Consider the following 26,027-nt stretch of genomic DNA (forward strand, 5'->3'; position numbering starts at 1 on the left):
AAATCTGGTTTTACGAACATTTTCCCACCTTTGTGCTTCAGTATATTCCTCCCAGCTGCAGTCACCTTTCCCTTCTTCTCCACCAAGTCAAACCCTGCCAACCCTCCAACTTCCAAGGTTATGCCCTTTGTCCTCCATGTAGCCTCCTCAAACTCTCTGGTTTATGGTGAGTTTTTACCTCTAAACCTTTGTCATTCTTTGTCTGTATCAGATGTTTGCCTATTCTAATCTGCCTTGTGAATCTACTTATCTTTTGGTATTAATTTTTAGCTCTTTATTGTAGGTGTTTCATGCCTCTCTGAGGGCAGGGTCTTTCAATCCCGCAGATTACAACCTCCATGCATTTACTACACAGGAAACCTACCTGCTGACAGCTCCAAAGGACACATTGTCTCCTGCCCCTTATCCCAATGTCTACCTCTTCTATATGATTAAAGATTTGCTCTCCCCTCCTGAATGGCTATTTTCAGAAAAACAGAAAATAACAAGTGCCGGCAAGGATGTGGAAAGACTGGAACCCTCATCTAATCTGTAAAATGGCACAGCAGTTGTAGAAAACAGTTTGGCAGGCCCTCAAAATTTAAACACGGAATTATCTTATCACCACTCCTAGCTATTGTTAAAGAAAATGTTCCCCACCCCACCCCCAACCTCAGTTAAACTTAACTTTTAACCCTTCCCAGAAACTAAAAACTCCTGATAAAGACAGTTCTGGGAAAAGTTTAAATAATTAGATAAACCATAACTAGCCTATAGAATGCAGACATATAAACTTAATAAACCAATTCAAGCCACCTCCCACCAATTAAGTGAATGACAACCAATCATTTTAAATTTCCCCTTTGGGAAATCTCCTAAAACTTTGTACTGTATAAAAGCTGATCAAAATTGTAATGTGATGTGTTCATTTCTCTGGAGGTACACTCCCTGCTTTCAAACAGTTTTGTTTTTTTTTTTTTTCTGCCCAATATAACCTTTTAACTCTAAATGACTTATTGATCAAATTTTTTCTTTCAACAGGTCATACCCAAAAGACTTGAAAGCAGGGATTCACACAGATACTTGTACACCAGTGTTCACTGCAGTATTACTCACAATAACCGAAAGGTGGAAACAACCCAAGTGTCCATCAACAGATGAATGGATAGATAAAATGTGGTATATATATAAGAATATTATTCAGCTATAAAGAGAAATGAAGTTCTGATACATGCTATGACATGGCTGTACTTTGAAAACAATATGCTAAGTCAGACACAAAAAGATAAATATTGTATGAACCCACTTAGATGAAACATCTAGAATAGGCAAATGCACAGAGTCCAAAGTTTATTAGTCGTTATCAGGGGCAGATGAAAGGGAGAAATGAGGAGTGACTGCTTAAAGGGTACTGAGTTCTGTTAACAGAGGAAAAAATATTAGAAATGGATGGTGGTGATGGCTGCACAACACGGTGAGTGTAATTAACATCACTGAATTGTACATCTTAACATGGTTGAAATGGCCAATATTTGGTTATATCTTACTACAATAATTTTTTTTTTTAATGTTGTTTTCTTTTACATGATCAAAGATTCAAGATACACATTTTAACTCTTCTTGAGTCCTTCACAGTCTTTAGCTCAGGGTTCCACACTTGCTAAGTACCCCGTGAAACTGCTCAATTAATCAATCAGTGCTGCTCCACCTGGAGGCTGTAGCACTCATCAGCCAGCTCTCCACCAAACCAAAAAACCCACTGCCATCGACTCGTTTCTGACTCATAGTGACCCTATACAGACAGGCATAAATACTGTGTACCTCAGGTACAAGCCACATCTAACACAGAGTTTTCTCTCATTGTGCTAATCCTAACAAAAATCAAACTGGGATTTGGAATTTCATTTCCCTTATACAAAATCATTCCCAAAACGGGGAAGAGGATTTATAATTAGGTGATCATTAATGAAATTCACCATCACAAAATAAAAAGTGTATTAATTCCTTAACACTTTATAATGAACATGAAATGAGATCTCAATAGACAGAAAAGGGCTTCTCACAAATCTTATTTAGTACAAATAAAATAGTCTGAAACTATGATAGGAAGATCAATAAGTAAACTCAGAAGAGTGAATGAACAGGAAAAACACATAAGCAGTCAATGAAAAAAAAAAAAAAGCTTATGGTAGAAAAGAAGTGCAAAGCTAATCCCTGTAATGGGATGCCTTCCTCAATAAATACTTGTTATCAAATTTACAGAATGACTGATACTGATTCTCAAGGCTATGAAACAGACCATTATAATGACTATGCAAGTACAAGTTGCAAAAGAAATAATAAAAACATAAGGTCCATACTAAGTCAATGAATAGATGAATGTAGTAAAAATAGAAATGATGCTACAGAAAAAGCTAATCAGAAAAAAAGGTATAAAATACAGGAATATATATATTTAATGAAAGAAACAGATTCAAAGAATGTACAAGATGACAACCATAAGAAGGAATACAGCTCAGAGAGCCATCCTGTAAACAGTAGAAGTCTTTAAACTACTGGCCTCAAATCTATAATTAAAAGTTTAATAGAAGCAAATTGTACAGAAATGACAGAAGGGTTTGGCCCAAATACAGAAGATTTATAGAATTCAGAACAAAATCAACAACCAGGAACTAACACTATGGAATTCTCATATTTTTTAAGTATAAGGAAAATAAAAAGCCCTATATGTAGAAAAGACCCAAATCTGAATGTCTTCCAATTTTGCAGAGGATACAGCTGAGGCCCAGACATGCTTATAAAACTATTAGAGAAAGTATCTTTATTTCACATTATTTAACAAGTAGTCTCCTTGAACAAATGAAAAAGTGTCATTTAGATTTTAGACTTAACAAATTTGCTCATCACATACCTCATTCCAAAATACGGCTGGAACAGATGGCTTTAAAGAAGACTTAAATGTTTAAGTTTTGAAAATTAGACCAGATAACCAAAGTTAATATTTCTTATTAATGATAAATAAAACATTAACTAGGGAGAGAGTAGTCATCAAAAATAAATTATTAGTAAAAAAGTATAACAAAGATATGTACAACCAAACACTTCATGGGATTTGGTTCCTTGGTTTGGAGGTTTAGGGTCATGGTTTCATGGGGCATCCCAGTTAACAGGCCTAATATGTTTAGTGCTTCTGTTCTACCTCTGAGTTTGTTGCGCAATGCCTGGGGTCTTAAAAGCTTGCAAGTGGCCATTCAAGGCACAACAATTGGTGTCTATTCATCTAGAGCAACAGAGGAAGATGGGCAGTTAGGAATAACCCGTTGCCGTAACCCGTTGCCGTCAACTCATGGCAACCCTATAGGACAGAGTAGAACTGCCCCATAGGGTTTCCAAGGAGCGCCTGGTAGATTCGAATTGCCAACCTTTTGGTTAGCAGACGTAGCTCTTGACCACTACACCACCAGGGTTTCCGCAGTCAGAAATAGGAGGAGAATATGTAATGTGTGGCTAATTGCCTCCATGAACAACTGCCTCCTTTGCCATGAGGCCAGAAGAACTAGATGGTGCCTGGCTACCATTACCGAGCATTTTGATCAAAGATTCCATAGAAGAATTCTGATGAAAATGGGGGAAATGCAGAACAGAATTTCAAATTCTCATGGACTCTAGACTTTCTGGAGCTGTGGAGGCTAGATGAACCTCCTAAACTACTGCCCTGAGATAATCTTTAAATCTTAAACCAAAAATATCCCCTGAAGTCTTCTTAAAGTCAAACGACAGGTTAGCTTAACTAGTAAAGAATGTCTGCCTTGAGCATCATGGTCTTTTAAGATCTATCTATACAGAATCAAACTGGCAACAGCAACTCAATAGATTAGACAGGAACCCTGGGGGGCAATGAGTCTATGTTAATGTGGGAGAAACAACTCAGAAAAGGAGGGTGAGAATGACTGACCAACTCGAAGAATATAATCAATGTCACTAAATTGTACATGTGGAAACGAACTGGTGTATGTTTTTGTTGTGTATATTCTCAACAACAAAAAATAATAAATAAATACATATCTACAGAAATGAGAGAGAGAGAGAAATATGTAACAAAGAGCAAAATATAACAAAGAAGCAACAGAAAACCAAGAGAGGAGAAAACCAATATCAGAACACTAATATAAATTAACAAGTAATTTATACAACGTGATTAACATTTATAGAAGAGGAATATCATCGAAATGTGTGGCTCCTGATTCAAATATCCAACTTAACTAAAAGACATCTTTGAGACATTTGAGGACAGGTGAATACAGTCTGAGTAATAGATTATATGGGGGCAGTGGTAGAATTCTTGCTTTCCATGAGGGAGACCTGGGTTCAAGTCCTAGCCAATGCATCTCAGGCACAGGCACTACCTACTCAGTGAAGGCTTGCACGTTGCTATGATGCCGAACAGGTTTTGGCAGAGCTTCCAGACTAATATGGACCAGGAAGAAAGGCCTACTTCTGAAAATCAGCCAATGAAAACCCTGTGGATCACAATGATCGGGCAACATTTCACTCCATTGTGCATGGGGTCACCATGAGTAGGGACCAACTCAAAGGCAGCTAGCAACAGTAGATAATATTAAGGAATTATTGTTAATTTTGTTAAATGTTGTAATGGGAGAGTGGTTATATATTTTCAAAGTCCTTATCAGTTAGGCATGCTTTCTGAAATATTTATGGGTAAAATAAGACAATGTCCAGGAATGGGGGGGATAGATAAAATAAATTTCGCAAAATGCTAATAAGATTTGAAGCTGGATGAAGAGTACGTCAGGGTTCATTATATAATTTGACTTTTGTACATATTTAAAAATAAAAAAGTTTTTAAAATTAACATTTATAGGGCACCTACTAAGTACCAGGCACTGCCCAGGTATTTGACACAAAGATAAAATGGCCTCAAGAAAGAGACAGAGTAGGGTTTATACAGGGAAATATCCATGATTTCTATTGGTGACAAAGTCACAGGTACTGTTAATACCACTGTGCTTTATTATCTATAGTCATAACTGAAAGAAATACTAAATTTCAGTCAGAGGTTAGTGGAAATATATTTTTTTCTATCCAAATTGCAGAAGCTTTCTGAATTCTATCCGTGAACATTCAAAGATTACTTCAGTCTGCAAACACATTATTAAATACCTACAAGGAGACAATCAATGCTTGGCACTGGGGATGCAAAGGGAAGGAAAACACAGTCCCTAAGCCAAACAAGAAGGAGCCCTGCCAGCGCAGTGGTTAAATACTCGGCTGATAACTGAAAGGTCAGCAGTTTGAACCCATCAGCCACTCCTTGAGAGAAAGATGTGGCAATCTGCTACCATAAAGATTATAGCCTTGGTAACCCTATGGGGCAGTTCTACTCTGTCCTATAGGTTCACTATGAGTAGAAATTTACTCAACCGCAACAGGTTTAAGTTAAACAAATTTAAACAGCATGGCACTAGCACCAGAACAAGATGGTGCCCAGCTACCATTACTGAACATTTTGATCAAGGTCTCAATACATGGATTCTGACCAAAAGGGGGGGGAAATATGGAACAGAATTTCAAATATTTATGGAATACAGACTTACTGGACCCACTGAGACTAGAGAAACCCCTGAATCTATTACCCTGAGATAATCTTTAAACCTTGAACTGAAACTATACCCTGAAGTCACCATTAAATCAAATAACTGTTTAGCTCAATTAGTAAACAAAATGTTTGCCTTGAGCATTCTGCTCTTTTAAAGAATTATCTGTATGAGCTCAAACTGACAAGAGTGACTCTAAAGCACAGATGAGGTGCTTGGGGGCAGTGAATCTAAGCAAATGGTGGTGAGATAATTTGGGAAGAGATAGCGAGAATGGTGACAGAACGTTAAGAATGTAACCAATGTCACTTAATTGTACTTTGTAGAAATGGTTCAATGTATGCATGTTTTGCTGTGTATATATTTTCACTAAAAGTAAAATAAATTAAAAAAAAATGTTCATCCCCTTCATCTATTCACTTTACTTATAAAAATGTATCCCAAGAAAATGAACAAAGAATGTACTAAAATATAGGCATAAGGATGTTCATCATAGTGTTTTTATAATAGCAAAAGGCAAGGGGGAAAACTAATTACAAATAATAGATTAGTTTAAGTAGATAAATATTTAGTATTTTGTGAGTGTATATTTATTTGTATGTTTTAAAGTGTTGGCATGTATTTTGGTGTATATGTAAACTGTGATTTCTCTGCATAGTGGGATTGTGGGTGTTTTTTGTTTTTAACTCACCCTTATTTTCTAGTTTTTCTAGAAATAACATGAATTAACTTGTGTAAAAATCAACTAACCAACTAGGGGAAAAATGCCCCATCATCCATGGGCTCAGGGCGAGTAGAGCAAAGATATGTAACAAGTTACTACATCAATCGTGCCTCCAGAGTGGAGAGAAGGGCTTGATTCTGCCAGGAGCTGAGTTCAAAAGATGAATTTGCCAGAAGGGTGCCAAAAAAAAAGGGGGGGGGACACCAAAACAAAATAAAATATTATTTTTTAAAAAATGGGAGAAAGAGCTTACTATGTTTGTAAGGTAGTAACTACAGGGCAGAAAGTGCAGAGTATGTGTGAAGAGCTTGAAATAAAAGCCAGATGACAAAGACTTTTGAATGCCCTGCTAAAAAGTTTGGAATTATCCATCAAAAATCAATAAAGGGTTTTTATGATTCACTTACGTGATGAAGTTCAAGAAAAGTCAAAATTAATGGTAATGGAAAAATGGTTAGGAGTAGGAATAAGGATACTAGCTGGGATGAGGCACAGAGAACCTTCTGGGGTACTGGAAATGTAGATCTGAGTTGTGGTTACAACATGGGTGTATACAAATGCTGAAATATATTTGTGCATTTTATGCCCTTTACCGCATGTTATTACTCAATAATGAAAGAAAGAACTTTTAGCCAGGAAGTATCAAAATTAATCCATATTTTAGAAAGCTCGCTAGGGAGCAGCCTAGAAGACTGAAAAGCAACCAGAGGCAGCCCTTTGGAGACTTTAAAACTATATTTCAGGAAAAAGATGGTCAAGGCTTTAACCGGGTGGGAGGCAAGACTTAAATAAGGAGTTCGATTCATTAGATACTTGAGAAGTGGAGCTGACAAGACTTTACAAAAGTGATTGCTGAGAGAAAAGGAGAAATCAGAGTTAACTCCGATGTTATTTCAAAAAGCCGGGAAATACAGGAGGAGGAAAAGGCAGCTTTATAGACATAAGCTTTCCACTGGACATGGAGAATCTGAGGTGCCTGTGGACCATCCAGTTGTCTAATAGCCATATACATACACACACACACACACATATATATATATATATATATATATACCAAACCCATTGCCACCAAGTTGATTCCAACTCATAGCGGCCCTATAAGACACAGCAGAACTGCCCCATAGGGTTTCCAAAGAGCAGCTGATGGATTCAAACTGTTGACCTTTTGGTTAGCAGCTGAGCTCTTAACCACTGTACCACCAGGGCTCCATGTACATATATACACATATACATTAACTATATGCCAGGTCACCTTCTAAGCACTTTGCATATATTAATTCATTTGACCTCACAACAACCTTATGAAGTAGGTACTATTATTAACCACCATTTTGCAGATTAGGAAACTGAGGCACAGAGAGGTTAAGTGACTTGTCCAACTTCAAAGACAATAAGTGGTGGAAAAAAGACCTGAATCTGCGTCATCTGGATCCATAGTTCATGTTCTTAAAGTGACCACTGAGACACAGGTAACCTATTTCTGACACAGAGGAAATGACTGAAGCCCACAGGAAGGCAGTACACAAATATAAGGAATAATAAAACATGTTTCTCTGAGTTGTTGCAAGGATTAAGTGAGATGATCTTTGTTAAGTCCTTAGCACTGCACAGGCCACAGAGTCAGCACATAATTAAAAGTACCTGATCAGGATAACTCTTCAAGTTAGTATCATACAAAAGGAACTGGTTAGAGTAAAAGAAGTTTAAGCGCCATAAAAAGCAGATATAATGCATGGTTAAAGGCTAGATAATGGTATGGAAAAACTACTATAAGGACATTTGAGGGTTAACTGGGGAAATCTGAATATGGTTTAGTATTAAAATTAAAATTTACTGAATTGGAAAGGTACAGAATTGAAGAAAAGTAGAAGTAAAATAAAAGTAGATTTAAAAAAAAGTAGATTAAAAAACAGTATTAAAACAGTATTATAGTATGATCTTATTTTGGTTAAAATAAACACACACAAAAATATGTACACGTGTATGCCTAGAGACCACCACCTGTCAGTTTGTAATACTTTGGTGGCTTGTGTGTTGCTATTATGCTGGAAGCTATGCCACCAGTATTTCAAACATCAGCAGTATCACCCATGGCAGACAGCTTTCAGCAGAGCTTCAAGACTAAGACAGAATACAGAAAGAAAAGCCTGGAGATCTACTACCAAAAATCAACTAATAAAACCTTATGGATCACAACAGAATAGTGTCCAATACAGTGCTTGAAGATAAGCCCCCTAGGTTGGAAGGCACTCGAAATATACAGTGACCGCCAACAAAAGACTCAGGCATAGCAATCGTCACAAAGATGGTGCAGAACCGGACAAAATTTCGTTCTGTTGTACATGGAGCCAACTCAATGGCAACGAACAACAACAATTCCTAGAGAAAGATCTAGAAGGAGACATACTAAGATGCCAACAGTGGTGATGTGTGGGGGTTGGGAAAGTGAAGCCTTTTTGTTTTTACAATGTTCTACAATGTATATATTATATTTTTAAAAGAACCAATTTAAAGTTGGCCTTGAAGATAAAAATAATTCTTTTTATTTTGTAGTTTTCTACTAAAGGAGCTCACAGACACACAATAAAAATCAGCGGCAAACCTCAGACAAGCTGGTTCCAGGTGCCAAGCAAAGAAGGGGGAAAAAATCTCACTCCAGTTGGCAATTCAAAAGCTCAATACTCTTCTTCTGTATCCATCTTCTTTTGATTCTCTTTTGTTCGGACAGCTGCCTTTCCAAATGATGGGAAAATTTAGCACGAAAGCCTCCTTCTCATTTGTCTCATTCTTCTAAGAAAACAAGATACCCTGCCCTTGCCAGCATCTCCAAAGAGAGGCAACAGAGCAGGGAGAAGTGAAGAGCCTGAAAAATACCAAGCACTGTTGTCCTGTATCCATACTGCAAACAAATGCAACTTTCACAAGAAGGAGGAAAGACAACAGGGAGAAGGTTCTTCTTTGGGATTACACAGGCAGGAGAGATTCTCTTGGAAAAGTTTCTAACTTTGTTTCATCAGGGAAGTGCTGCCCTAAGGGAACTTCCCAAGCTTAATGCAAAGGAGCCAATTTCTCATAAATTTAGAGATAAGGGGTGGGGGACAGCAGTAGGGGGCGAGGGGAGGGCCCAGTGTGGTCAGCCCAGAGCTGATTACACTCTCCTCTTGGCTGGGAAATCCTAGTGAACTGGAAAGCTGCTGAATCTACCTGATAAATTAGAGTCAACTGCCAGCTGAGGACCCTCACCAATTCTTATCCCTCTTCAAACCTGCCTCAGCATCCAGCATACTGCCTGGTACACAGTGAACATTCAACAAGTAAATACAAACATAAACAAAGGGTTTATGGACCAAGCTATTGCAGCTAAAAGAGCTTATTGTGAAACAGAATCAAATGTTAATATTCTATTAATAACTTTTGATGCAATATGATCAAAAGATTGACGCTCCAGTATCTTGCACAGTAACTGGTACTTAGTAGGTGCTGCTCAATAAATACGTGTTGAAAGTTGAATGCTCCAGGATTTTTTTTTTTTGCAACCCAAACTTACGGATCAGTCTGAGATACTATTTAAACGTCTGTACTCTCACTTCCATGCTGACTTTCAAGATTTTCCTCAGAGATGGAAAAAGATTCTTGACAATGGAAAAAACTTTTTAAAGTATCATACCCTGTGCCAATTCACTGGCCTGGTAAAGACTGTATCGACCCATTCTCATCAGTTGTGGTTGAAATCTTACGTGGACTACACAAATGGGCCTGGCCTTACTATATGTAACTCATGGGGCCAAAGAACTTGTGGGGCCAGGCAGTAGGTTTAAATTCCACTGGTCTCCTGTCACCTAAAAAACAGGATGGATGCCTGACTCTGGGGCCATAAATCAGCTCCTCTGACACAGAGGTCCAGAACAGCCCTCTTTTGGAGGCTGCTTCCATTCATTCCCCATCTGCTCTTTCCCCTCCTCTCCATCCCCCTCCTCAATCACTATTTTCACACTGGCATAGCGTACCCTTCTCTCTCCACTTTCCTAACTGGGCCCACATTTCTTAGAGAAGTTATCAGTCAGATATTAAAATGTCATTTTTAGTCACAATCACATGCTGAATTAAGGCAAAATACCAAGCCTCCTTGCTGCTTATCCTCAAACTCTCTCAGAAAGCTGGTTTTACACATCTTACCAGAGAATTACGTCATCTTCTCCAAAAACAAAACCAAAACAAACTGAAATCCTACTAAGTCCCTGGCTACACTAACACCTGTAGTGTTAACAACAGCCTCCTGGTACCTCCAAGCCTCCAGTTCCTTCCCCAATTCCAATCCTTTTTCTGTCCTAACAATTATATGCCACCTCCACTGAAGAGGAAAAGATAGAACAATACTAGCTTTTTCAGAGAATTTTTACGTGCTTCCCTGTCACCTTTAACTCCAAATTCAAAGTCTTCAACACGACATTCAAGAGCCTCTAGGATACGGGCTTCACCTTATCCAGCTACCAATATCTTCCATGGATCCCTTTCACAAACATGCTAATTCAGTTAGGATGGCCCATGGCTGCTAACTGTGCTTGGAGGTTCAAGGTCACCCAGAGGCACCTCAGAAGAAAGGCCTGGAGATCTACTTCTGAAATATCAGCCACTAAAAACACTACGGAACATTGTTCTACTTTGACACACATGGGGTCACCACGAGTCAGAGTAGACAGCAACTTCCAAAAAATCAGCCGCTAAAAAAACTATGGAACACCGTCCTGTTCTGACACACATGGGGTCACCATGAGTCAGAGTCAACTTGACGGCAACCAGTTACTAGTGAAAGCACTTAGAATATAAAAAAAAAAAAAATAGCACAGAGTAAATACTCCAGGAATGCCAGTACTTTAAAGCCATGGAATAACTTTTTTAAAAGTGCAGAGAGAAAAGGAGGAGGCACTGTTCTGCACAAACACTTTGGTCCTAAATACTATTCTAATTCAAGGCAGTGACCTGTCAAAACACAGATGTGGGAAAAAGAATAGCAAAACAGAGCCCTTATAACTGGTATCTCTGATTAAATGAGTATTAAGGATTCAAATTTGACCTTAAATCTCATTTTTCCATGTTAGTCCTAACCCTATAGCACTAAATATTCATTTGTAAGGTGGATTTTCTTCATTTCTAGGTCTGAATGTACAGATTCTAGTGTGTCCTGAGAAGCAAAAAGCTTTGATTCCCCGTCCATACTAACAGACAATTTTCAAGAGAACTTCCATTTCTCCTGGGCTTGGTCCCAGTGTTAGGATCACTTTGGTTTGTATAGAAGCCTTTTGGGTCTAAGCACCTAGAATTTAAGCCTGGCTCAAAAAAAAAAAAAAAAAGGTTTTTTTTTTTGGGCAAGAGGCAAGGCCAGACTTTCTAGGAAAAGCATCTCCTGACAATTCTTACTACTCACCATTGAGCAGCACTTTCTAATACAGGGGCTGTTACTCTAACTGGAGTTGGAAACGGTAAATGTAGTCTAATATGACTAACAGGAGAAGCAACTGACTGGGTTCTTTTCACTCCCTAGAAAATATATTCCCACATGTTGAACTTCCCTACCAGGAGTCACTTCCCACCAGGCGCTCCTTGGAAACCCTGTGCGGCAGTTCTACTCTGTCCTATAGGGTCACTATGAGTCAGAATTGACTTGACAGCCAACAGGTTTGATTTTTTTGTTTGTTTGTTTCCCAACAGCAGTATTTGAATCAAGAGGTAGCTAACACCCATATCCCAAAATCTGTTTTTTATATAATTTAACTTCACCCACTCATTCATTCATCAGGAATCTCATATCAAGCACACTTACTGAAGAAATACAGCAAGAGAGCAAACAGTTGCCTGGAAGTACTAGCATAGTGCTTTCTCCATAGCAAATATTTAATAAATACTGGATGCAAGAAAGGGCGTGTGAATGATAGTAATGTAAGTAATATAAAGCACTTCCTTGGAGACCAGTATCTGACAAAACATCCCAGGACACTGACTCCTTGATGAGAGGAACTTTCACTAGGCACTGATAAGAGTGTTGGGTACTGAAACTAAAAGAATCGGATCAGATTACTATGACAAACTGTACTCTAACAAATTTGAAAACATAGAAGAAGTAGATGAATTCCTAGAAACACACTACCTACCTAAACTAACACAGAGGCAGAACAACTAAAAAGACCCATAACAAAAGAAGAGACTGAAAAGGTAATCAAAAAGCTCCCAAAAAAATAAAGCCCTGGCCCTGATGGCTTCACTGCAGAGTTCTACCAGACTTTCAGAGAAGAGGTAACACCACAACTACTAAAGGTATTTCAGAGCATAGAAAAGGATGGAATATTCCAAACTCATTCTATGAAGCCAGCATATCCCTGATACCAAAACCAGCTAAAGACACTACAAAATAAGAAAATTACAGACCTATATCCCTCATGAACTTAGATGCAAAAATCCTCAACAAAATTCTAGTCAATAGAATTCAACAACATATCAAAAAGAAAAATCCACCATGACCCAGTGGGATTCATACAAGGTATGCAGGGATGGTTCAATACTGGAAAAACAATTAATGTAACCCACCACATAAATGAAACAAAAGACAAGAACCACATGCTTTTATCAATTGATGCAGAAAAGGCATTTGACAAAGTTCAACACCCATTCATGACAAAAACTCTCAGCAAAATAGGAATAGAAGGAAAATTCCTCTGCATAATAAAGGGTGTTTATACAAAGTCAACAGCCAACACCATCCTAAACAGAGAGAGTCTGAAAGCATTCCCCTTGAGAACAGGAACCAGACAAGAATGCCCCATATCACCACTCTTATTCAACATTGTGCTGGAGGTCCTAGCGAGGACAATTAGGCTAGATAAAGAAATAAAGGGCATCCAGATTGGTAAGGAAGAAGTACTTCTATTTGCAGATGACATGATCTTATACACAGAAAACCCTAAAGAATCCTCAAAAAAACTCCCGAAGCTAATAGAAGACTTCAAAAGACTATCGGGATACAAGATCAGTTGAATTCCTCTACACCAATAAAAAGAACAAAAAAGAGGAAATCACCAAATCAATACCATTCACAGTAGCCCCCTAGAAGATAAAATACTTAGGAATAAATCTTATCAGAGCAAGACACTAATGCAAGAAACCAAAAGAGACCTACATAAGTGGAAAAACATACCTTGCTCATGGATAGGAAGACTTAACATTGTAAAAATGTCTATTCTACCAAAAGCCATCTACAGATACAATGCAATTCCAATCCAAATTCCAACAACATTTTCTAATGAGATGGAGAAACAAATCACCAACTTCATATGGAAGGAAAAGAGACCCCGGATAAGTAAAGCATTACTGAAAAAGAAGAACAAAGTGGGAGGCCTCACTCCACCTGATTTTAGAACCTATTATACCGCCACAGTAGTCAAAACAGCCTGGTACTGGTACAACAACAGATACATAGGCCAATGGAACAGAATTGAGAATCCAGACATAAATCCACCCACATATGAGAAGCTGATATTTGACAAAGGCCCAAGTCAGTTAATAGGAGGAAAGACATTCTTTTTAGCAAATGGTGCTGGCATAACTGGATAACCAAAACCAAAAAAAAACAAAGCAGTTGCGGTTGAATCAATTCCGACTCACAGCGACCCTAGAGGACAGAGTAGAACTGCCCCATAGAGTTTCCAAGGAGTGCCTGGTGGATTTGAACTGCCAACCTTTTGGTTAGCAGCCATAGTGCTTAACCACTATGCCACCAGGGTTTCCCATAACTGGATATCCACCTGCAAAATAATGAAACAAGATCCATACCTAACACCATGCACAAAAACTAACTGAAAATGGATCAAAGACCTAAACATAAAACCTAGAACAATAAAAATCATTGAAGAAAAAATAGGGACAACACTAGGAGCCCTAATACATGGCATAAACAGTATACAAAAACATTACTAAAAATGCAGAAAAGAAACCAGATAACTGGGAGCTCCTAAAAATCAAACACCTATGTTCATCCAAAGACTTCACCAAAAGAGTAAAAAGACTACCTACAGACTGGGAAAAAGTTTTTAGCTACAATATTTCCGATCAGCACCTGATCTCTAAAATCTAGATGATTCTGCAAAAAAAGACAACTCAATTAAAAAATGGGCAAAGGATATGGACAGGCACTTCACTAAAGAAGACATTCAGATAGCTAACAGATACTTGAGGAAATGCTCATGATCATTAGGCATTTAGAGAAATGCAAATCAAAACTACAATGAGATTCCATCTCACTCCAACAAGACTGGCATTAATCTAAAAAACACATAATAATAAATGTTGTAGAGATTGTGGAGAGGCTGCAACATTTATACACTGCTGGTGGGAATGTAAATAGTACAACCACTTTGGAAATCTATTTGGTGCCTCCTTTAAAAAAACTTGAAATAGAACTACCATATGATCCAGCAATCCCACTCCTTGGAATAGATCCTAGAGAAATAAGAGCCTTTACATGAACAGATATATGCACACCCATGTTCATTGCAGCACTGTTTATAATAGCAAAAAGTTGGAAGCAAACAAGGTGCCCATCAATGAATGAATGGATAAACAGATTATGGTATATTCACACAATGGAATACTACACATCGGTAAAGAACAATGATGAATCCATGAAACATTTCATAACATGGAGAAATCTGGAAGACATTATGCTGAGTGAAATTAGTCAGTTGCAAAAGGACAAATACCATATAAGACCTCTATTATAAGAACTGGAGAAACAGTTTAAACAGAGAAGAAAATATTCTTTGATGGTTACAAGAGTGGGGAGGGAGGGAGGAAGGGAGAGGAATTTTCACTAATTAGATAGTAAACCCAGACCCACTGTCATCGAGTCAATTCCGACTCATAATAAGTTTTATTTTAGGTGAAGGGAAAGACAACACACAATACAGGAGAGGTCAACACAACTGGACTAAACCAAAAGCAAAGAAGTTTCCTGAATAAACTGAATGCTTCGAAGGCCAGCGTATCAGGGGCGGGAGTTTGGGTACCATGGTTTCAGGGGACATCTAAGTCAACTGGCATAATAAAATCTATTGAGAAAACATTCTGCATCCCACTTTGGAGAGTGGCGTCTGAGGTCTTAAATGCTAGCAAGCAACCATCTAAGATGCATCAATTGGTCTCAACCCACCTGGATCAAAGGAGAATGAAGAACACCAAGGACACAAGGCGATTACGAGCCCAAAAGACAGAAAGAGCCACACGAACCAGAGACTACATCATCCTGAGACCAGAAGAACTAGACAGTGCCCAGCCACAACCGATGACTGCCCTGACAGGGAACACAACAGAGAACCCCTGAGGGAACAGGAGAGCAGTGGGATGCAGACCCCAAATTCTCATAAAAAGACCAGAGTTAATGGTCAGACTGGGACTGGAAGGACCCAGGAGGCCACGGTCTCCAGACCTTCTGTTAGCCCAAGACAGGAACCATTCCCAAAGCCAACTCTTCAGACAGGGACTGGACTGGGATATGGGATGGAAAATGATACTGGTGAAGAACGAGCTTCTTGGATCAAGTAGACACATGAGACTGTGTTGGCATTTCCTGTGTGGAGGGGAGATGAGAGGTCAGAGCAGGCCAGAAGCTGCCTGAATGGACCCGAGAAGAGAGAGTTGAGGGAAGGACTGTGCTGTCTCATTAGGGGAGAGCAATTAAGAGTGTATAGCAAGGTGTATGTAAATTTTTGTATGAGAGACTGACCTGAGTTGTAAACTTTCACTTAAAGCACAATAAAAATTAATTTAAAAAAAAGAGTGTTGGGTAGCCTCCCTGAAGAAGAAGAATAGGGAGAAGGGAGAAAGGAGAAGAAAAGGTCATAAAGATCTAGGTTCAAACTTGTCCTTAGTTAAATTAACATCCAAAATCCCAACTTCAGCTCAAAGAGGGACAAAAAAAGTAACCAAAATTATTTGCCCATTCAAAGTAGTTTCTAGAACATTGACAAACAGGGACATAATTCCCAGTATATTCTAATCAAAATGGCCCTTTATCATAAGAGGTCCATAAAAAATGGATTTACTTCTTGTACTACTGACATAGGGCTAAGCAGATTATTTCTACCATATTTGCTTGGGGATCCTAAATTCCAGTTTAAACAAATGATTCCCATACTTCTGGGAAGGCCTTAATTGGGCTAGTCTGTTCATTTTAATGCAATCTTACAAAGGCTGGATTCCTTTTAAGCCCTTAAGGACTTGGGTAAAATTCTTTTGATGATAATTTTTTTTTTAAAGACCATCTTCAAAGTTTACATATGTTCCATAATTACTCATGCTGATAGAAGGAAGAAAAAAGCACCACATTTTATTTCCAAAAGGCTCTTTTGGATCCAAAAGCTCTAATTGCCAACATATCTGATGTTGACTTCCTGCATAAAACAAAACACAAAGCAACAAATATAATCATAGGTCTCTAGAAAGCAGGACCTACAAAGAAAAACAGGGAAAGCTAAGCTTGTTTAGCCAAAGGACTGGAAAGAAAGCATGGGTACAGACAGAGCAATCTGTACATGCGGTAGTTGCCATTAGAGTCTAGGAAAGCCAATTTGTTCACTTTATGAGCATGTGTGCATTGAAAAGGAATGAGAAAAGAGTAAAAGTAAGAAACACTAAAAGAAAACTTATACTAAACACCAAGAGATAATCTGTGATCATCAGTCTGGAAACCTGAAACCTAGGAAATCATTTCTGAGTGAGGCTGTGAAATCTCTTGAGAGAGATCAATTCCCTTGGAAGAGATTTAAGGCTATCTGGAGATGGAGTAGGTAAAAATAGCCAAATGGTTCTATAATACCAGAAGATTGCATCCGAGTATCAAAAGGGTATTCCAGTACTATTTTTCTAAGCTTTTAGCTATCTTAGAAAATCTGAATCACTCCTTTAATAAAGTATAAAAATGACAAATGGTTACCAAGTATAAAAACATTAACAACTGTGTGAGTAAGGAATAAGCCAAAAATGTAAGCAAACATTTCTGATATTTGAAATAAGAGCATTGCCAAAGTCTCTTTTTGAGGCCCAAACTCACGAAATTCATCACAGAAATATTCTCACAGGAATTTATACCAAAAGAAAGCCAGGCAACTAACAACGAGCTTTGCCATTCCCTGGAGGAAGCCCTAGATGGTTTTCATTTCTGATCTACAACCAGATGCTACGGATAAAACAAAATGTCATTCAGGAGATACAAAATACAAAATGGGAGAAGGAATCAAGGGACTAATTGGGGCATGACTTCCAGTGTCTGGTTCCAGTGCATTACTTGGCTCTAGAAGAACTAGCCACCACCCATCTGTCAATTTGTTGTACTGTGGTGGTTTGCATGGTGCTATTATGCTGGAAGTTATGCTACTGATATTTCAAATATCAGCTGGGTCACCTGTGGTGGACATGTTTCACTGGAGGTTCCAGACTAAGGCAGACTAGGAAGAAAGGCCTGGCAATCTACGTCTGAAAATCAATCAATGAAAACTTTATGAATCACAACAGAATATTGTCCGATAATAGTGCTAGAAGATGAGGCCCTAAGTTAGAAGGCATTCAAAATACAGAGTGGCAGTGGTTGCGACAATGGATATGAGCTTATGTGAAGGTGGCGCAGGATCAGACAAGGTTTCCTTCTGTTATATACAAGGTTGCCAGAAGTCAGAGCTGACTCGGTGGCAACTAACAATAACAGAAGAACTAGAAAAACTCAATTACAAGATTGCTCAGCGTCCCTGACAGAACAAGAGAAAAGTGGGGTAAAGAACTCAAATTCTAGTAAAAAGACCAGACTTAATGTTCCGACTGACACTGGAGGAACCCCAGAAGACACGGCCCCTGAACTCTCTGTTAGTCCAGAAGTGAAACCATTCCCGACGCCAACTCTTCAAGACAAAGATTAGGCTGGACTGTAAGACATAAAACGATACTCGTAAAGACAGTGTTTCTAGCTCAAGTTTTTTTTTTTTTTTTACACGAGACTAAATATGCAGCTCCTGTCTGGAGGCCAGATGAGAAGGCAAAAAGGGACAGGAGCTGGTTGAATGGACAGGGAAATCCAAGGTGGAAAGGAGGAGTGTGCTGTCACATTATCGGGAGAGCAACAAGGGTCGCATAACAATGTGTGTATAAATTTTTATATGAGAAACTAACTTGAACTGTAAGCTTTCAATTAAAGCACAATTTAAAAAAAAAAAAAAAAAAAAAGATTCCTCAGACTTCAAACTCCAGAAACTACTGAATTAATGGCCAGACTGGAACTTTAACCCGTGTCCTCTGACTCCAAATTCACTACACTAAGAGAGATCACATTCCTCAGAAGTCCAGAACCCAAACTGAGGCAGGTCTGACACATTCAGAGATGCTAGTAATAACTTCACCTACCAGCGTCCCATTCAATAGGGCAGGCTCCCCAGAATTATAAGATTTTAAAGGTAAAAACAGGTATGAAGAACTGAGATAGTATTTTGGTTTCACATTTTATTTTATAAAGAAACCACGGTTGACTTTACCACTAACTAAAATAAAGGTTCTGTATTAATAAGCTTGGTTTTTCTGCCTGTCAGCTGCCCTTTTTTATAAAACTTCCTACTACCTGACATTCCTTGGCCTAAGAACCATGTTCACAGCACTAAGAGGTTCACAGGAAAAGGCCTAGAGGTTGCACAAGGAACAGCAAGGAATCCAGATTGTATTCAAAGGGGGGAAATAATTTTAGTAAAATGGCTCCACCCACTGCTGCCCTTCCTGAACCCATTATCTGCAGAGAATTAAAGTGCCTAGCTTTATATACTCTGTATTCAATGGCCCTGTAAGCTCCCTAAACCAAAACCAAACCAAACCAGCAGTCATTGAGTTGATTCAGATTCACTCCAGCCCCATGTGTTTCAGAGCTGAACTATGCTCCACTGGGTTTCAACCGCTATGATGCTTCTTTCAAGGCGCCTCAAAGGGACCGAATCACCAGCCACTTGAACCACCAGGCTTTTGGTTAGTAGCCACGCGTTTATCCATTTGAGTAAGCTCCCTAGCTGCGTGTGCATATGAAAAACACAATTAATTGGTAAGAAATGTGGAATAGTAGGAAGAGCTCTAGATACCCCTAAATCCTGGCTTTCATATATCCTTTCCCACGCAGTAACACTCCGGAAGTATCCTATTGCTCTCTACAACAAAAAGTAAGATAATCTGTATTTTATCTTAATTTGCCTCATTATTAAAAAAAGTAATCTCAATTCATTTTTACCTTACCAGTACCAAGTTTCAAAATTCAGCATTTTCAAGAACCAAGAGAATGGGGTGAGGGGGAAGGCACTTAAATGAGATCTTTAGGACAGTGGCCCTGGTTTGAGAGCTCAGCTTTGCCACTTGGAAAGGCTTTTAAACACATTACAAGATTGATCTACCCTCTGGGATAGTGGAGAAAGAAAAACTTTTACCAAAGCATTGCGAAACACGTGGGGTACATAAAGGACAAACTACCAGTCATGTTGCTCCACATACACATTCCATTTCAATGCTCTGCTGGTCAGATTCAGCTTTTTTCTGATTCCCAGCAGCCTTGTGGTCAGTGCAACCCGTTCTTGCCCAGTAAACCAAGCTACGGAAGAGTACGGTAAATTGGGCAGGAGTTGAAACTACTCAGATATTTTGAGCGCATTCACTTTTTTCACCTCCTAATTAACTACATCTTGCACATTATATGTCGGCAGTTCAAATCCGCCAGGCGCTCCTTGGAAACTCTATGGGCCGTTCTACTCTGTCCTATAGGGTAGCTATGAGTCGGAATCGACTCGATGGCACTGGGTTGGGGTTTTTAGGTGCACATTATTTGTGATGAACATGCCACATTCTTATACATACATGTCACATTAATCTTCTAAAAACATTGTTTACCCTATCACTCATTGTCTTAAAAATCTTTAATAGCTAGACAATATCTACAGGACAATGTTCCAGTCTGTGAGCCAGAATTCAAGCTGACCATGGTCTGTTTCAACTGGACCTTCCACTGCCCTTTGGGGAGGCAGCTGTGGAAACACAAGCTTTAGAGTCAGGTAACTGGGAATTGGAATTGCAGCTCAATCACTTACTAGTTGTGTGAACCTGAGCAGGTTACTTATCTTTCTGATCTTAAGTCCTCTCATCTTTAAAACAGTAACAACACTGACTTCACAAAACTGGAATATGAGAGAATATGGCATGTGGCACAGAGCAGATGCTCAGTACTACTTCTCTCCCTGGTTTCAGTCCAAATGGTCTACTCTGTGCTATCAAAAGCTCTTCCCAGCAACTCGGCATGTTTCAGAAACACACTTTGTTTCAAGGCCCATTCGAAATCTCTTCTATAAAGCCACCCTGGCTCATAACCATTCTCTCCTCTGAGCTTCTAGAATTATTTTTTTTTAAGCCAAATGGTCTGAAATTGTTATTCTTCCTTTATGTGTCCCTCTTCTTTCACCCAATGAGTCCATAAAACTCAAAAGCAGGGATTTTACTAATTATAGACCCAATCATATTCTAAGTGTTCAAAAAAAAAAAAAAACTTTGAGGTAGAATTGCCTTGGCATTATCCACCCAAAATGGGAGCCCTTCTAGCTCAATTAGGAGATAATACAACTTCCCATAACCACTTTAAAAAAATCTCTTCTCCATGTCTTGCAGAGTTTTCCCAAGGGTAATATTTATCAGGTAAATGAAAAGGAGACCTAAAACTTTGTTAGGCACCTGAGAACTCGTTTCCAAGCCTGCGGAGTCCAGGAAGCCTTTACTTCTCTCATGCATTCAGCAGGCCCCTTCTTGAGTTCTTGCTTTGTGCTGTCCCTAATTCAGCATGGGGGGACACACTATGAGCAAGTCAGTCTCTATTCTTGAGTACCTTTCTGTAATCTAGACTATTTCTCATCCTTCAGAAACTCCTATTTCTTAAAAATCCCATCAATGAAAGGATTCACCTTTTGAAAATATTACATGGTGATAAAAAAAACAAAACAAATAACAATGGAGTCACTTGGGTTTTAACCTTGTGGCCCTATTCTAAGATGACCAGATGAAGCGTGTGCACCTAAGAGGGAGCCCAACACGGTCTTGGAGATGGGATAATGAGCTCTTCACCATTCCCAAGACCCTGATGTCGAAACAGCAGAAATACCTGGATAGGGACAAAAGTAGGAGTTGGACTAAGGCAACTAAGCATTAAGGCAAATTCTCTCAGAGAAGTAACTTTATTCATATACAAATAATTACAAACCACAATTACAGTTCATATAAAGATCCCCCCAAAAAGCAACAATCCCTCTTTAGAAATATTTGAAAACGTTAAGTCTCTTGAACTCTTGACTATTCAGTTACCAAACTCTTGGATAAGGTACCATAAATGCTGGCCAAAGTATGTTCCTTCAGCCTCGGGTCACTTAAAAAAAAAAAAAAAAAAAAACACCTTTAATACTACTGTAAGTTAATTTTCCTTTGTTTGAGATCCTTCAATGTGTGTTTTGCTTCGTTTTTCTTTAAGAAGCCTGCATACAAGCTACAACAGCTCCAGGTAAGAACTGGACAGCTGCTACAGAGCAGCTTGGGAGGCATCCCGGGGACAAGGCAGCCCGCAAACCCACTCCCAGAGCCGCCCCGCAGTTGATCTCCCGCTCGCAAGCAGCAGCTCTCCCTTACCCAGAACCTCTTTTCAACGCTCCCTGCCCCCAACAGCACGGCCCCAGCCGAGCCGGAAAGCTGAGCCCGCCTTGACCGCCCTGGAGGGCAATCCCCCACAGCCCAGTGGAGCTGCCCCGCCGCCTTGTCTGGCTCCTCTCTTCTCTGCGCCTTCAGCGGTCCCCCAGAGCCTCGGTGCCGGGATGCATATACTCACAGAGCTGGAACACTGGCGGCGGCAAGGAGTCGTCAATAGCCGGGGAGGGAAAAAAGCTGGGACGCAAGGGCAGGGCAGGGTGCGGCGGAGCAGGAACCGGCGCCCCCTCCGGCCCGCCACCCACCCCAGAGCGAGGACAACCAGACAACCTCACTGGCGGGCGGGAAACCCAGGGCGGCTGGCTCAGATGCACTTACCTCTGTACTCCCCAGCCAGACTGGGCACTTCACACAGATGGGGGCTTGCCCGGAGCCCAGCAGCCTGGAGGGGAGAGGGCTGACGACAGCCAAGCATCCGCCGCCGGGGCTGCGGCCGGGCTGGAGTGAGAGTGGAGGGAGGGAGGATTTGAGCAGAGCGGGGCGTGGAGGAGGTCTGCCTCCACCCAAGACGGAGGGTGGGCTAGCTGAGACTGGCAGAGGGGTGGGCTGGGACGTTCTGAAGGGAGCTAGGAAGCTCCTCCGAGATCGCGCGGGGTGGGGAGAGATACGGGAGGAGGGGGTGGGGGGCAGGACGAGGAGTTGGCCCAAACTGGACTGCCCTCACCTCGGCACCAACCAACCAAGAATTGTCTGGGTCTGGAGCAAAAAAGCACAAGGGGGTCTGAAACTTTATGTCATTTTCTCATACACACGTGACCCCCCTACAGTCCAGATGGTTTCAATCACTGGAGGAAAAAAGCGGCTCTGCTGGTATGCATGAAAAGCTGGAGCTGGGAGAGTCTGGGAAAAGCTCTGTGCAGCCGGCCTGCCTTCAAACAAACCGAGGAGCTCTTTCCCTTCTCCGGCTCCCTGCCTGGGGGAGTCCCGCAAAACTCAAAAGCGCATTTAAAGAAGCGGCACTTGGTACTGCAGCAGCAGAGGAACTTTGAAACCACTAGGATTCCAAGGTACCTGGTCTGAACCAAAAGAAAAAGAGTGGCGCAAACGGTTATGGGCTGGACTGCTAGCCCAAAGGTTGGCGGTTCAAATCCACCCAGAGGCACCCAGAAAGACAGGCCTGACAATCTGCTTCCAAAAGGTCACAGCCTTGAAAAACCTATGGAGCAGTTCTGCTCTGCACACATGAGGTTGCCATGAGTCATAATCAGTTCCACAACAACTAATAACAAAAAATGCTTGCAAAACCAGAAAAGGATGTCATTTGATAAGAAGCAATGGAATAGTAGAAGTGAGAATCTGTGATTTATTAACCAAAATCTAAATGAAATTGTTAACCTACTATGACAATCCACTCAGAAAACAGTGCAAATCACGTAAAAGCCAAACCCATACATAAACCAAAAAATCAAACTCATTGTCGTCAAGTCACTTCCAACTCACGGTGACCCTACAGGACTGAGCAGAACTGCCCCATAAGGTTTCCAAGACCGTAATTTTTACAGAAGGAGGGTGCCACATTTTCTTCTGTGGAGTAGCTGGTGGGTTCGAACCGCCAACCTTTTGGTTAGCAGTAGAGCACTTAACCGCTGTGCCACCAGTAGGATGTTAGGAAGCCATGTAATCTAACTTCTCCCAGAAAACACTAGAGTCCTTGATAGTGAAATGCACAAATGTGCTGAGCAGCAATGAGAACTGACTTTTACAAACCTAGTCACATTTCGAAGGAACAGATTTCAAAGCACAAGCCAACTCAATTGTCACATATCCCAAAGAAGTATTTACTCAGCTGCAGGCAAACATCAAAAATCATGGGGAATTTAAGACACATCCTGGAAATAATTTAACTTGTTCATGATCAAACGCAAATAGTTGCATGAGCCGAACTGATAAAGTCTATTGTTCTTTGACCAAAAAAGGTATTACACGTGAACTACTAGTATTAACTCTTCATCTGAATAATATTGGTGTCAGAGGATGTTTTGCCTCTGTAGCAAAAGGCTTATATACCTGTGTCATAGTTGTTTCTGTGTAAAAAATATATCAATTCCTACCAAACTCAGTCGGTCTAGATTAGGAAAACCTAAGATTTCAGGTGTTGTTGAGGCATACTGGTAACACGGGAAAATAACTTGAAACTAGGCAAAGCAAAATAAGTTTTACTCCAAATTAAAAACCTGACAGTAAATTCCTACTCTAGCTCACTGAAATGCTTTAACACTTCATAAAGCCTGGGCCATATCTGGATGGACTTCAAACCAAACCCATTGCTGTCGATTTGATTCCAACTCATAGAGACCCTATAGGGCAGAGCAGAACTGCCTCATAGGGTTTCCAAGAAGCAAACAATGGATTCAGATTGCCTTTGGCTAACCTTTGGTTAGCAGCCAAGCTCTCACCCATTGTGCACCAGTGCTCCCAATGGACTTAGCCCTCTCCAGTCTCACATTAGGGTGGTTCTGTGTTCCACATGGAACAGAGAATCCTTAGTGAATACAAGCCACAGAACCTAACGAAGCTCCAGGCAAATCCTACCTGCTGCTCCCTAAGCTCTGGAAGGAAGTTCTTAAGTTTTCCACTTTCAAAACCATTAGAACTTCTATTATTGAAATCCTGCTTTTACTATGAGTGGCATCTGTAAAGAAAAAAAAAAAAAACGAGTGCCGTTCGATTCGATTCCGACTCATAAGAAAGCCAACTCAAAAAAAGGCATCAAGATTTTCTCTATTCAGCCCCAGGACAATAATTGTTTTCATCTCTGGCAGCTGCTGCTGCTGCTGCTTCTCTATGAGTGCTAAAGTAATATTTTTTGTTATTAGTTGCCTCAAGTAGATTCCAACTAATAATGACCCCATGTGTACAGAGCAGAACTGCTCCACAGGGTTTTCAAGGCTGTGACTTTTCAGAAGCAGATCGCCAGGCCTGTCTTCCGAAGCACCTCTGGGTAGGTTTGAACAGCCAACCTTTGGCTAGCTTAACTGTCTGTGCCATGGCTGTTTTTTTTGTTGTTGTTGTTTGCCAATTCCATTTCAAGTTATACAAGGAACTTTAATTCCTAAGAAAAACCTTCATTAGAGCTGCTCTTTCAGAAAGAATATTAACATCTCTGAAGTTTCCTAAATATAGTCTAAATATCATCTTAAATTTAAACTCCACTTTGTCAATATTAATCGGTTAATACTGGCCAAAGGTTTATTAGAGACATTGACATCTGAAATGTTTTTGTTGTGGTGGTTGTTAGGTACAAGAGAGTGAAACGCTGCCCAGTCCTGTGCGGTCCTCATAATCATGTTATGCTTGAGCCCATTGTTGCAGCCTCTGTGGCAATCCATCTCATTGAGGGTCTTCCTCTTTTTTGCTGACCCTTTAACTAGCATTATTTTTAAATAGTGCTAATTTCGTAATCTGAGTTAACCTAATGTTCATAATTCAGAAAAACAAGGCCAACTATGCATACAGTATTAACAGAGATGGTAAATTTTATGAGGAGAGGGTCTATCTTGCTAATGATTATATCCATGTGCCTAGCACAGTGCCCAGCATAAATTTTTTTTTTTTTAAAGCCATCAAATTGATTCTGACTCATGGCAACCCCATGTCTGTCAGAGTAGAACTGTGCTCCACAGGGCTTTCAATGACTAATTTTTCAGAAGCATATTGCCAGGCCTTTCTTCAGAGCTACCTCGGGGTGGACTCAAACCTCCAACCTTGTGGTTAGCAGCCTGGTGCATTAACCATTAGCACCACCCAAACCCATAAACCCACTGCAGTTGAGTGGATTCTGACTCAGAGCAACCTTATTGGACAAAGTATAACTGCCCCATAGGGTTTCCAAGGAGTGGCTGGTAGATTTGAACTGCCAACCTTTTGGTTAGCAGCCATAGCTCTTAACCACTACACCACCCAGGTTTCAT

The 26,027-nt window shown here is 40.1% G+C and overlaps 1 protein-coding gene across 4 annotated transcripts in view; it reads right to left on the reverse strand.

The window, feature by feature from the left end:
• DENND2B (DENN domain containing 2B) overlaps positions 1–26,027 on the reverse strand; it is a 220,676-nt gene that overhangs the window by 160,583 nt on the left and 34,066 nt on the right. Inside the window, exons 1-2 of one of the 4 annotated variants that reach the window (XM_049890315.1) lie at positions 22,781–22,806; positions 22,435–22,554 (exon numbers count right to left, since the gene is read on the reverse strand). The exons of 2 other annotated variants lie outside the window; for them this stretch is intronic. The gene's annotated coding sequence lies outside the window, so the exon portion shown is untranslated. Of the gene's footprint in view, positions 1–22,237; positions 22,406–22,434; positions 22,555–22,780; positions 22,807–26,027 lie in introns of those variants that run through there. One more of the 4 variants, XM_049890319.1, reaches the window with a different exon arrangement.

This window comes from Elephas maximus, chromosome 7 (assembly GCF_024166365.1).
Source record: "Elephas maximus indicus isolate mEleMax1 chromosome 7, mEleMax1 primary haplotype, whole genome shotgun sequence".
NCBI lineage: Eukaryota > Metazoa > Chordata > Mammalia > Proboscidea > Elephantidae > Elephas > Elephas maximus.